The following is an 11,141-nucleotide window of genomic DNA, read 5'->3' as shown; positions in this document are numbered from 1 at the left end:
CCCCCCTCCTGCGTCCCCCCGCCCCGGCAGCCATCCCGCCACGGCTCCGTCATCCCAACAAGATCATGGCCCGGCAACTGCCCGCAGGCCTCAAACCCGTTGCCGTTGCCAGTGGGGCCCCCACCCCAGGGAAGCCCCTGCGCTGGGGGGACAGCATTGGTGCTAGGGGACGCAGCCGGGGGGTCCAGCCCCAGTGCCCGCTGCCCAAGCCGGGGGGTCCCGCTGCCCCCCATTACCTCAGGCTTGGGGGGTGTCGCGGCCCCACGCCCGGATCCACTCGGGGTTAGTTTAGCGCCAGGTTCTCCCGCACCAAGACCGAGGTTCCCCCCCTTCCCATCCCCCGGTACCAGCAATAATCATCTCCGCCAGCCTGGGGGGGCCACGCGCCCCTGCCCCGGGCCGTCCCCACCCACTCGGGCTCATCCCCATCCCCACACACACACCCTACCCCCCGCCCCACGGGTGGCGACGAGGAGACGTCCCCCCCGTGGGTGGCAGCTTTCCGACAGAGCGATTGGCGTTAGTGCGACGAGGAGGCTGCGGGGGGGTGGGGGGGTCTGCACCGGGACAAGATGCATTTAACAGCCGGGGGCTGGGCCCCGCTCGTGCCCCAGCGCCCGAAGGAGATGCCGACACGGATGGACTTTGAGCTGAGCCGTTTACTGGGGTAAATCGGGGGGGTACGGAGACAGCCCCCCCGAGGTGGGAATGGAGGGGTGGGGAGCACCCTGGTGGCCCCACAGCCCCGTGGCCCCCTGTCCCCATCCCCGGCGGTGCTGTTCCCGTGGCCCCTTTGCCAGTTGCACCCCATCCCATGGGGCACATTCCAGCAACCTCACAGCCGGTGGCCCTGTCCCCAAGGCCCTGTCCCTGCCGACCCCACAGCCGCAGGCCGGCACAGCCCCGGCTGCTCCCTGCCAGCTTCTCCAGCCACGCGCAGGTTTTGCTGCAAGGGGAAAGGCCCTGCCGGATGGAGGCCAGAGCGACGCGGGCTGCCGACTCCTGCTTGCGGCACCGCTGCACGCAGCCGCTCGAGGGGCCAGAGCTGAAGCTCGTGGGTCACTGCCTGCCTGCCGCGTGCCCCCACCCCTTCCTCCTGGTGTGCCCCCGCGTGCCGGCAGCCGCGGCTCTCTGAGCAAGAGAGAGACGCCGTTCCTCTCGGGAGCCTGCAAGCACGGGGGCTGGATGCTGGATCCAAACGGGGGCTGGAGGCGTGAGCCCTGTGTTGGAGCCCAGGCGGCGTGTCCGCCTGTGCGCATCCATGGCGCACGCGTGCGTGTGAGCGTCTGCACGTGCCTGCTGGGAGTGCGTGCGCAGCCTGGCTCCTGCTTGGACTTGGGGCCAGGAGCTGCCGCAGCTGGACTCTGCGGGACAGGCGTACCCCGCAGGGAGACGCTGACACGCGGCGCCCACGGTCACTCCTGCCCGTGCACCAGGAGTGGGTGCTGAGAGTGACGGCCTGTTTCCCCGGTGGCCGCGGCTGGGCCCCACGTCACCTCTTGGCGCCAGCCCCAGGGAGGTGATTGCCGTGTCACAGTGGGCAGCAGCGGTGGCCGTGTCACCGCGATGTCACTGTGGGCTTGTGACACGGGCGCCCTGGCGGGTATAAAGGGGGCTGCTCCCGGAGGCGGGGGAGCATCTCGGTGCTGGTGGGCTCGGTGCCGAGGAGAAGCTCGGTGCTGCTGGGCAGGAGTTTGGAGAGGAGTCGCCAACGACCTGTCCTGCGTCCGCTGTGCAGCCGAAGGCCCCTGACGGGGGAGAGGAGGGTGAGGGCAGAGTATCCCCGCAGTCCCCGCAAGCCACGGCTGGGCAAGGGGCGGCGGGGGTCTGTGTGCGGCTGCGAGCGGTGGGGGGAAGGCAGTAGCCCGGGCCGAGGCAGGGCCAGGCGGGGAGGACGCCTACGCTGCTGGGGCTGGTGGGGGACCAAAAGGAAGGGGGTCCCGGGGGCGGGGGGTGTTGTGACCTGACAGGGCAGGATGGTGACGCTGGAGGTGTCTGTCGCAGAGGCCCCAGGGCAGGGCAGCCCCGCCGGCAGGAGGGGCCCCGCGGGTGCCCGGCACAGCAGGGGTGGGGAAGCTCCTTGTCTCCTCAGCGGTCCCTGGGCCCCCCCCCACCTCCAGCCACGTCCAGGGCACCCAGCTGGCGCAGGCCGTCAGGCACAGGGCGAGTGGGCGTGCAGGACCACTGGCCGGGTGCGGGTGTGTAGATGGCTGATGGGCGCTGGGACGTGGGAAGCTGGGGCAGGGCCATGTGCGAGGGGGTGTATGTCTGTGACAGGGAATCTGATGGTTCCCCATTCCTGCAGGCAGCAGAGGCTCTGGGGACGGATCGAGGAGCCAGCAGAGATTCTGTGCAGAGCTCCGCACAAATGGTAAGCAGGAAGGAGCCACTGCAGCGTACGGTAGGTGTGGAGCGGCTCCTGGTCCATGGGGGCTGGGGCTGCAGACCCTGAGCCTCTGCTCTCTTTTCCGCCTGCAGGAGAACCACCAGGATCTGCATGATGCCATACAGAAGCTCAACAGCAAGGTTGGTGTGCTCTCCTCTGCCCGCGTCCCAGAGCTGAGTTGGCCGGGGCTGAGAGGTTTGAAGGGACTTCTGGAGGTCATCCTGTCTTGTCCAAGCCCCTGCTCATCAAGGAGGGTCAGCTAGCGCCGGCTGCCCAGTGGCTATGGGCAGAAGCGTGACCGGGGAGGACGTTTTCCCCAGAACACGGGGAGGACGTTTTCCCCAGAACACGGGGGCATCCATCGCTTCCCTATGCCTGGCCTTGTGGGTCGCCCACAAGGTCGCCCCCAGTGCCCCGGGGCAGTGGGGTAGCGAGTGGGCATGGCCCTGGGGCTGGAGAGAGGCGAGGGTGCCCAGGTCCCAGCCCAGCTGCCCACATGCTGCGCCCGTTGTTTTGCAGCTGGAAAAGTACCATGCCCACTTGACGGCCTGTTGGCGGGAGGCTAAGCAGGCGAATGAGGTAGTGCTGAAAGGGCTGGAGGAAAACGGCTGGGTGCCCACGGGCCCTGGCGTGGGGGGGTTGGAGGAGGGCCGCAGCGGGCTGAGGGACTCGGACCCTTCCTTCTGCCAGGTGCTGCGTCAGGAAATAAAGAAACTTGAAGAGGCATGTGTGGAGGAAGAGCTCTGGTGAGTTGGGCCCCTCGCCCCACACGGGTGTCCAGGGGGTCTCTGCAGCACCCGGAGTGATGGGGCTGCCACTGCTGGTGCCAGGCAAGGCTGGTGCCAGGCAACGGGGTGGGGGCAATGTGCAGCAACGCGGTGTGACAGGGGAGTCCGATCCCTGCCTGGGGTGGTGTATGGTTGGAAGGGGCCCCCTCGCGTGGCCATGGAGGTCTGTAACGCGTCCGACCAAGCCCTGTTGCCTGCAGGCAGCAGCAGAGGAAGAAGGTGGCAGAGGCGCCGGGGAGCGGGCTGCCGGAGGTGGTGGAAGCACAGCTGGTAAGGGGGGAGAGCCTGTGCCAGCCCCTGCCGCGGCCAGCGTGGGTCTCCCTGGGGAGAGGGGTCCACGGAGGTCACAGCCACGCACGGGCTACGCTCCCGCGCGAGGCGGAGGCCAGGGGCACCGTGCAACTCCAGCTGTCCCGACTGCGCGGCAGTGCTTGACAAGCGTCCTTGCTCTGTGTTGACCTGCAGGAGAGCGACATGCTGTCGAGGAGACGCGGCTCCATGTATTGGCTGCGGTGAGTGTCCCCACGGGGTCCCCTGTGCCCTGGGGCCCGCCCCCAGGCAGTGGGTGGCATGGGCCGGACACCTGCTCCAGCCAGCGGGGCTCACAAGTCCAGGCTGCTGGGGAGCTGCTGGCGGGCTGTGGGCTTTGCAGCCGGAAAGTGCTCGGTGTCGCTTTTCCCTGGGCCAGGGCGTTTTCCCGGGCTTGCGGAGTGTCATGTCCCACCCTGCCTGAGGGAGCAATGAGAAAGGGCTGGGGAGGCAGCCCGTGGGGCTCCCAGAACGGCCCCCTGCAGCCCATAGGCAAGATGGGGTTGGGATGCATCCACCCTGCCCGGTCTCACATCCCTCTTCTGCCCCACAGGACACTCGTCCTGCTCTTGGTCAGTCTGCAGCTGGCCGCCGGCTTCGCTCTGGCTGCTGCGGTGCTCTACGCCTGCTCGTACGACCCCGAGTTCTTCTACCGCCTGCTGTTGCGTTTGCTGCCTGAGGAGACCTACACCAACCTGGCATACACACTGGGAACGATCCTCCCCGTGGTCAGCGAGGGGCTGCTGCCCTTTTGACAGCCCCCCCAATAAAGCCTTTTCTATCTCCACCTCCACGTGCTCGGGCGTGTTTGTCGGGGCGCAGGGAGAGGGTCTTGTCCCGCGTGCATACTTCCCCGAACATACTTCGAGCCAGGCCCTTTATGGGGCTTAATGCAGTTATGGGGTGGTACAGAAAGCCCCGGGGTGGGAATGAGGAATGAGGAGGGTGCCTCCGCCCCCCCCTGCTGCCCAGGAGGGGCAGAGCCAGGGTATGTATCAGCAGGGGCTGGTCCCCGGTGGGGGAGAAAGGGATTTGCAGGGTATTGCGGGGCCCGGGCTGGGGCAGGGATGCCTGCGGGAGGGTTTCGTGGTGCTTTCACTTCTGCAGCCCCGTGATGTGCGCTTCGATGTCAGGCAAGCTCTCCAGCCGCAGGTGTGTGTCGCTGGGACACAGCACCCTTGGGGGCATGTGGCACTGCAGGGGCGCCTGTGGGGTGAGGAGCCATTGCGTTGCCAGGGTGCCAGGCCCGCTGTGCTGGACACCTGCGGGATGGGGGCAAGGAAGGGTGCCAGTGCCCCCATCCCGAGCACAGCCCTGACGAGGCCTTACCCCCTCGAGCTTCCCGCGGTCATCCCCAGGCACCCTAGCTCTCCCCAGCTGTTGTCTCTTTGTGAGCAATAGCCCCACAACTGCCCCAAACAGCCTCAGGCACCGCCTCAGCCCACAGACGCGCGCGGCAGCTACCTGCCCCCACGCCCCCCCATCTCCCCAAAGACTCCGCATCCCTTCTGGGCACCCCTGCTGTCCCCAGACACCCCACTGACCGCCCCCATCCCCCGACACCTCCAAACGCCCTGGGCCCTTACGGGTACCCTCGTTCCCACAATCGCCCCAAACACCCCGGCTGCTCCCAACACCCCCAGAGACGCCGGTTCCCCCACAGACAGTCCCCAGCTCCCCAAACACTTGGCCATGTCCAGTTTCCTGAAGGATTCCCGGCCCTGATCCTCTTCTGCCAAGGGTCCGTCTGCCTTGCTCCAGCCTTTCCCCCGCCTCTGTGAGCCGGGACCCCGGAAGGCCGGGCGGGCCGGCAGAGACGGAGGCAAAGGCGGCCGTCAGTGCCTCAGCCTTGCCCCCCTCCTGCGTCCCCCCGCCCCGGCAGCCATCCCGCCACGGCTCCGTCATCCCAACAAGATCATGGCCCGGCAACTGCCCGCAGGCCTCAAACCCGTTGCCGTTGCCAGTGGGGCCCCCACCCCAGGGAAGCCCCTGCGCTGGGGGGACAGCATTGGTGCTAGGGGACGCAGCCGGGGGGTCCAGCCCCAGTGCCCGCTGCCCAAGCCGGGGGGTCCCGCTGCCCCCCATTACCTCAGGCTTGGGGGGTGTCGCGGCCCCACGCCCGGATCCACTCGGGGTTAGTTTAGCGCCAGGTTCTCCCGCACCAAGACCGAGGTTCCCCCCCTTCCCATCCCCCGGTACCAGCAATAATCATCTCCGCCAGCCTGGGGGGGCCACGCGCCCCTGCCCCGGGCCGTCCCCACCCACTCGGGCTCATCCCCATCCCCACACACACACCCTACCCCCCGCCCCACGGGTGGCGACGAGGAGACGTCCCCCCCGTGGGTGGCAGCTTTCCGACAGAGCGATTGGCGTTAGTGCGACGAGGAGGCTGCGGGGGGGTGGGGGGGTCTGCACCGGGACAAGATGCATTTAACAGCCGGGGGCTGGGCCCCGCTCGTGCCCCAGCGCCCGAAGGAGATGCCGACACGGATGGACTTTGAGCTGAGCCGTTTACTGGGGTAAATCGGGGGGGTACGGAGACAGCCCCCCCGAGGTGGGAATGGAGGGGTGGGGAGCACCCTGGTGGCCCCACAGCCCCGTGGCCCCCTGTCCCCATCCCCGGCGGTGCTGTTCCCGTGGCCCCTTTGCCAGTTGCACCCCATCCCATGGGGCACATTCCAGCAACCTCACAGCCGGTGGCCCTGTCCCCAAGGCCCTGTCCCTGCCGACCCCACAGCCGCAGGCCGGCACAGCCCCGGCTGCTCCCTGCCAGCTTCTCCAGCCACGCGCAGGTTTTGCTGCAAGGGGAAAGGCCCTGCCGGATGGAGGCCAGAGCGACGCGGGCTGCCGACTCCTGCTTGCGGCACCGCTGCACGCAGCCGCTCGAGGGGCCAGAGCTGAAGCTCGTGGGTCACTGCCTGCCTGCCGCGTGCCCCCACCCCTTCCTCCTGGTGTGCCCCCGCGTGCCGGCAGCCGCGGCTCTCTGAGCAAGAGAGAGACGCCGTTCCTCTCGGGAGCCTGCAAGCACGGGGGCTGGATGCTGGATCCAAACGGGGGCTGGAGGCGTGAGCCCTGTGTTGGAGCCCAGGCGGCGTGTCCGCCTGTGCGCATCCATGGCGCACGCGTGCGTGTGAGCGTCTGCACGTGCCTGCTGGGAGTGCGTGCGCAGCCTGGCTCCTGCTTGGACTTGGGGCCAGGAGCTGCCGCAGCTGGACTCTGCGGGACAGGCGTACCCCGCAGGGAGACGCTGACACGCGGCGCCCACGGTCACTCCTGCCCGTGCACCAGGAGTGGGTGCTGAGAGTGACGGCCTGTTTCCCCGGTGGCCGCGGCTGGGCCCCACGTCACCTCTTGGCGCCAGCCCCAGGGAGGTGATTGCCGTGTCACAGTGGGCAGCAGCGGTGGCCGTGTCACCGCGATGTCACTGTGGGCTTGTGACACGGGCGCCCTGGTGGGTATAAAGGGGGCTGCTCCCGGAGGCGGGGGAGCATCTCGGTGCTGGTGGGCTCGGTGCCGAGGAGAAGCTCGGTGCTGCTGGGCAGGAGTTTGGAGAGGAGTCGCCAACGACCTGTCCTGCGTCCGCTGTGCAGCCGAAGGCCCCTGACGGGGGAGAGGAGGGTGAGGGCAGAGTATCCCCGCAGTCCCCGCAAGCCACGGCTGGGCAAGGGGCGGCGGGGGTCTGTGTGCGGCTGCGAGCGGTGGGGGGAAGGCAGTAGCCCGGGCCGAGGCAGGGCCAGGCGGGGAGGACGCCTACGCTGCTGGGGCTGGTGGGGGACCAAAAGGAAGGGGGTCCCGGGGGCGGGGGGTGTTGTGACCTGACAGGGCAGGATGGTGACGCTGGAGGTGTCTGTCGCAGAGGCCCCAGGGCAGGGCAGCCCCGCCGGCAGGAGGGGCCCCGCGGGTGCCCGGCACAGCAGGGGTGGGGAAGCTCCTTGTCTCCTCAGCGGTCCCTGGGCCCCCCCCCACCTCCAGCCACGTCCAGGGCACCCAGCTGGCGCAGGCCGTCAGGCACAGGGCGAGTGGGCGTGCAGGACCACTGGCCGGGTGCGGGTGTGTAGATGGCTGATGGGCGCTGGGACGTGGGAAGCTGGGGCAGGGCCATGTGCGAGGGGGTGTATGTCTGTGACAGGGAATCTGATGGTTCCCCATTCCTGCAGGCAGCAGAGGCTCTGGGGACTGATCGAGGAGCCAGCAGAGATTCTGTGCAGAGCTCCGCACAAATGGTAAGCAGGAAGGAGCCACTGCAGCGTACGGTAGGTGTGGAGCGGCTCCTGGTCCATGGGGGCTGGGGCTGCAGACCCTGAGCCTCTGCTCTCTTTTCCGCCTGCAGGAGAACCACCAGGATCTGCATGATGCCATACAGAAGCTCAACAGCAAGGTTGGTGTGCTCTCCTCTGCCCGCGTCCCAGAGCTGAGTTGGCCGGGGCTGAGAGGTTTGAAGGGACTTCTGGAGGTCATCCTGTCTTGTCCAAGCCCCTGCTCATCAAGGAGGGTCAGCTAGCGCCGGCTGCCCAGTGGCTATGGGCAGAAGCGTGACCGGGGAGGACGTTTTCCCCAGAACACGGGGAGGACGTTTTCCCCAGAACACGGGGGCATCCATCGCTTCCCTATGCCTGGCCTTGTGGGTCGCCCACAAGGTCGCCCCCAGTGCCCCGGGGCAGTGGGGTAGCGAGTGGGCATGGCCCTGGGGCTGGAGAGAGGCGAGGGTGCCCAGGTCCCAGCCCAGCTGCCCACATGCTGCGCCCGTTGTTTTGCAGCTGGAAAAGTACCATGCCCACTTGACGGCCTGTTGGCGGGAGGCTAAGCAGGCGAATGAGGTAGTGCTGAAAGGGCTGGAGGAAAACGGCTGGGTGCCCACGGGCCCTGGCGTGGGGGGGTTGGAGGAGGGCCGCAGCGGGCTGAGGGACTCGGACCCTTCCTTCTGCCAGGTGCTGCGTCAGGAAATAAAGAAACTTGAAGAGGCATGTGTGGAGGAAGAGCTCTGGTGAGTTGGGCCCCTCGCCCCACACGGGTGTCCAGGGGGTCTCTGCAGCACCCGGAGTGATGGGGCTGCCACTGCTGGTGCCAGGCAAGGCTGGTGCCAGGCAACGGGGTGGGGGCAATGTGCAGCAACGCGGTGTGACAGGGGAGTCCGATCCCTGCCTGGGGTGGTGTATGGTTGGAAGGGGCCCCCTCGCGTGGCCATGGAGGTCTGTAACGCGTCCGACCAAGCCCTGTTGCCTGCAGGCAGCAGCAGAGGAAGAAGGTGGCAGAGGCGCCGGGGAGCGGGCTGCCGGAGGTGGTGGAAGCACAGCTGGTAAGGGGGGAGAGCCTGTGCCAGCCCCTGCCGCGGCCAGCGTGGGTCTCCCTGGGGAGAGGGGTCCACGGAGGTCACAGCCACGCACGGGCTACGCTCCCGCGCGAGGCGGAGGCCAGGGGCACCGTGCAACTCCAGCTGTCCCGACTGCGCGGCAGTGCTTGACAAGCGTCCTTGCTCTGTGTTGACCTGCAGGAGAGCGACATGCTGTCGAGGAGACGCGGCTCCATGTATTGGCTGCGGTGAGTGTCCCCACGGGGTCCCCTGTGCCCTGGGGCCCGCCCCCAGGCAGTGGGTGGCATGGGCCGGACACCTGCTCCAGCCAGCGGGGCTCACAAGTCCAGGCTGCTGGGGAGCTGCTGGCGGGCTGTGGGCTTTGCAGCCGGAAAGTGCTCGGTGTCGCTTTTCCCTGGGCCAGGGCGTTTTCCCGGGCTTGCGGAGTGTCATGTCCCACCCTGCCTGAGGGAGCAATGAGAAAGGGCTGGGGAGGCAGCCCGTGGGGCTCCCAGAACGGCCCCCTGCAGCCCATAGGCAAGATGGGGTTGGGATGCATCCACCCTGCCCGGTCTCACATCCCTCTTCTGCCCCACAGGACACTCGTCCTGCTCTTGGTCAGTCTGCAGCTGGCCGCCGGCTTCGCTCTGGCTGCTGCGGTGCTCTACGCCTGCTCGTACGACCCCGAGTTCTTCTACCGCCTGCTGTTGCGTTTGCTGCCTGAGGAGACCTACACCAACCTGGCATACACACTGGGAACGATCCTCCCCGTGGTCAGCGAGGGGCTGCTGCCCTTTTGACAGCCCCCCCAATAAAGCCTTTTCTATCTCCACCTCCACGTGCTCGGGCGTGTTTGTCGGGGCGCAGGGAGAGGGTCTTGTCCCGCGTGCATACTTCCCCGAACATACTTCGAGCCAGGCCCTTTATGGGGCTTAATGCAGTTATGGGGTGGTACAGAAAGCCCCGGGGTGGGAATGAGGAATGAGGAGGGTGCCTCCGCCCCCCCCTGCTGCCCAGGAGGGGCAGAGCCAGGGTATGTATCAGCAGGGGCTGGTCCCCGGTGGGGGAGAAAGGGATTTGCAGGGTATTGCGGGGCCCGGGCTGGGGCAGGGATGCCTGCGGGAGGGTTTCGTGGTGCTTTCACTTCTGCAGCCCCGTGATGTGCGCTTCGATGTCAGGCAAGCTCTCCAGCCGCAGGTGTGTGTCGCTGGGACACAGCACCCTTGGGGGCATGTGGCACTGCAGGGGCGCCTGTGGGGTGAGGAGCCATTGCGTTGCCAGGGTGCCAGGCCCGCTGTGCTGGACACCTGCGGGATGGGGGCAAGGAAGGGTGCCAGTGCCCCCATCCCGAGCACAGCCCTGACGAGGCCTTACCCCCTCGAGCTTCCCGCGGTCATCCCCAGGCACCCTAGCTCTCCCCAGCTGTTGTCTCTTTGTGAGCAATAGCCCCACAACTGCCCCAAACAGCCTCAGGCACCGCCTCAGCCCACAGACGCGCGCGGCAGCTACCTGCCCCCACGCCCCCCCATCTCCCCAAAGACTCCGCATCCCTTCTGGGCACCCCTGCTGTCCCCAGACACCCCACTGACCGCCCCCATCCCCCGACACCTCCAAACGCCCTGGGCCCTTACGGGTACCCTCGTTCCCACAATCGCCCCAAACACCCCGGCTGCTCCCAACACCCCCAGAGACGCCGGTTCCCCCACAGACAGTCCCCAGCTCCCCAAACACTTGGCCATGTCCAGTTTCCTGAAGGATTCCCGGCCCTGATCCTCTTCTGCCAAGGGTCCGTCTGCCTTGCTCCAGCCTTTCCCCCGCCTCTGTGAGCCGGGACCCCTGCAGGCCGGGCGGGCCGGCAGAGACGGAGGCAAAGGCGGCCGTCAGTGCCTCAGCCTTGCCCCCCTCCTGCGTCCCCCCGCCCCGGCAGCCATCCCGCCACGGCTCCGTCATCCCAACAAGATCATGGCCCGGCAACTGCCCGCAGGCCTCAAACCCGTTGCCGTTGCCAGTGGGGCCCCCACCCCAGGGAAGCCCCTGCGCTGGGGGGACAGCATTGGTGCTAGGGGACGCAGCCGGGGGGTCCAGCCCCAGTGCCCGCTGCCCAAGCCGGGGGGTCCCGCTGCCCCCCATTACCTCAGGCTTGGGGGGTGTCGCGGCCCCACGCCCGGATCCACTCGGGGTTAGTTTAGCGCCAGGTTCTCCCGCACCAAGACCGAGGTTCCCCCCCTTCCCATCCCCCGGTACCAGCAATAATCATCTCCGCCAGCCTGGGGGGGCCACGCGCCCCTGCCCCGGGCCGTCCCCACCCACTCGGGCTCATCCCCATCCCCACACACACACCCTACCCCCCGCCCCACGGGTGGCGACG

This window comes from Mycteria americana, unplaced genomic scaffold (assembly GCF_035582795.1).
Source record: "Mycteria americana isolate JAX WOST 10 ecotype Jacksonville Zoo and Gardens unplaced genomic scaffold, USCA_MyAme_1.0 Scaffold_35, whole genome shotgun sequence".
Classification (NCBI taxonomy): domain Eukaryota; kingdom Metazoa; phylum Chordata; class Aves; order Ciconiiformes; family Ciconiidae; genus Mycteria; species Mycteria americana.
The sequence above is the reverse complement of the archived record's forward strand: the minus strand, read 5'-3'. Positions refer to the sequence as shown.